General features: G+C 40.8%; 1 long non-coding RNA gene across 1 annotated transcript in view; it reads right to left on the bottom strand.

Moving 5' to 3' along the window:
• Positions 1-959: 959 nt before the first annotated feature.
• The window catches only part of LOC114630281, a 5,787-nt gene continuing 4,224 nt past the window's right edge, over positions 960-2,522 (bottom strand). Inside the window, exon 3 of the long non-coding RNA XR_003712803.1 lies at positions 960-1,730. This is a non-coding gene — a long non-coding RNA (uncharacterized LOC114630281). The remainder of the gene's footprint in view (positions 1,731-2,522) is intronic.

Here is a 2,522-nt window from a genome sequence, read left to right as displayed (position 1 = left end):
ACATTCTGTACATGTATGAAAATGTCGTAACAAATGAATATCAAGGTGGAAGTGTTACTCCACCATGCAAGGCCCAGGTCCTATCTCAGCATTATTGAAATGCATTATGTATAATTGATATATGATAATTTTTTTCAAAAAAACAAAAAGGAAGAATATATGTTTTGATGGAGTTTACCCTAATTCATTATTTTCCTGAGTTGTTTCTAAGCCAACATATCATAGTTTTTTTTTTTTAATTTTTCTCCTTATAATAGAAATCATTTGTTTTGTAAAAATTAAGAAAATGGACCAAGGACCCCTCCCAATTAAATAAATAAATAAAATGAAATAAATAAAATGAAATCAAGACAAAAAAAAAAGCAAAACAAAACAAAAAAAACCCTGGGGAAGCTGGGCATGGGGTGCACACCTACAGTTCTGGTATTTGGAAGGCTTAGACAGGAAGATGTCCAGTTTGAGGGCAGCTTGGACTACACAATAAGAACTTGTGCCAAAACAACAGAATAGTCAGATAGAGTGGCCCAGGCCTGTCATCCCAGGACTTAGAATTGGAGGAAGAGAAGGGTGAAGAACTCAAGACAGTCTCAGTTAGTCAGTGAACTCAAGACCAACTGGACTACAGGAGACTTTGTTTTAAAACACCAAGAACAACCAAGCAACCAATACACAAAACAACTGTTATCACTAAAACGAAAACCAAACCAAACAAACAACCTTGGGAAGCCCATTCCAGGGCTGGAGAGATGGTACAGCAGCCATGAACACTTGCTGCTTTCTTTAAGGGCCAGAGTTCAGTTCCCAGGACTCAGGTCAGGAGATTTGAAGCTGCCAGAATTCCAGTTCTAGGGATCCAACACCTTTTGGTCTATGAGGGCACTGACACACAGATGTACAGGGGCTTGCACACACATAAATAAATCATAAATCTTTTTTAAATGCATTCCAGAAGACATCAGTTTCACAGAATTTTCTTTCATATTTTATCACTTGTAATCATTGCCTTTATACATTTATTTACATAATGTGTCTGCATTTCTAAGAAAGACATTTGAAATATGCTAGAGGCAAGTACTAAGTTGCTTGCAGGGAAGTGGATGGGGGCATTTGTTATCTCCTTAGGCAACATCTCCCAAGTGCTGGTGTTTTGTTTAGAGCTAATCTTGTTTCTCCTGTTTCCCTGGTGCTTGCTATGTGGCCCAGGCTGATCTTGAACACCAGGCATTCACCATCCCTCTGCTGAGTACTAGGATTGGGAATTTATGCTTATGTCTATGCTCTAAAGATGTGCTCGCCTGAGGCTGCTCAGGATGTTACTGGAGGAGTGGCTGCGGAAGACTCAAATACTCAACAGCTTAGTAGGCCTCAAACACTACTGCATGTCAGTGTTTACATAAAAGATTGAAAGAGAAGCCATGAAAGGCTAACATTGGGACCACTCAGACAGGTAGAGGGTGCAGGCCTATAATCTCAGCTTTAGGATGCTAAGTTGGGAGATGTTAATTTTGTGAGGCCAGGCTAGGCGAAATTCTAAGAGCTGTCCAAAGTCAAAAGTAAGAATAAAAAAACCACTGAGTTCCCTTTTAGTGAGAAATGATGTGGAGGAGAGAATTGCTCAGCCTGTTTGTGGTCTATGAAAACCAGAAAGACTCCGGTGGGTAGGGAACCAGTGGGAGTGGAACATCAGTCTCTTCCAATCTCTGGGCAGGATAGAGATTCTGACCAGGAAGCTTAGAAAGAAAAGAAAAGGAAAAAAAAATGTTAAAAGAGCAAAAGGCAAGTTACACTAGAAAAACCAATTAGGAAACAAAGGCTCAGCCTTAGAGTGCCTGCTGAGCTTGTAGCACCCAGGGGTCAGTCCCTAGCCCTACATAAACCACATGTGGTGGTGCTTTTCTGTAATGCCAGCACTCCTGAGGTGGAGGTAGGAGGATCAGAAACTTGAGGCTATCCTCGGGATACATGAGACCATCTTAAGTTTTTGGTTTTTTAAAATATTATTTATACAAATACACTGTAGCTGTCTTCACACACACCAGAAAAGTGCATCAGATCCCATTACAGATGGTTGTGAGCCACCATGTGGTTGCTGGGAATTGAACTCAGGACCTCTGGAAGAACAGTTAGTGCTCTTAACCATTGAGCCAGCCCTGTCTGTCTTTTTTTTTTTTTTTTTAATGATTAGGGGATGGGGTAGGGGAAAGGCTAGAGACATGATTCAGTAGTCAGTGGTTAAGAGCACGTGTTTCACAAGCATATAGACCAGAGTTTGGATCACCTCACCCATCTAACAAATTGCATAAAACCCTAGGTTTATAACCAGAAAGTAGATGTGTTTCTTTATATCCTAAGCAGTAGAGCCTGCTGAAGGAACAAGTTTCTGATACTGATGACAAGATTTAGAGTCACCATGGTAACATACCACTGTGCATCTGTGTCTGAGTGTGTGTGTGTGTGTGTGTGTGTGTGTGTGTGAGAGAGAGAGAGAGAGAGAGAGAGAGAGAGAGAGAGAGAGAGAGAGA

Source organism: Grammomys surdaster, unplaced genomic scaffold (assembly GCF_004785775.1).
Source record: "Grammomys surdaster isolate TR1022 unplaced genomic scaffold, NIH_TR_1.0 334, whole genome shotgun sequence".
Taxonomy (NCBI): domain Eukaryota; kingdom Metazoa; phylum Chordata; class Mammalia; order Rodentia; family Muridae; genus Grammomys; species Grammomys surdaster.
Note: the sequence above shows the minus strand (reverse complement) of the source record. Positions and strands in the feature narration are given on the sequence as shown.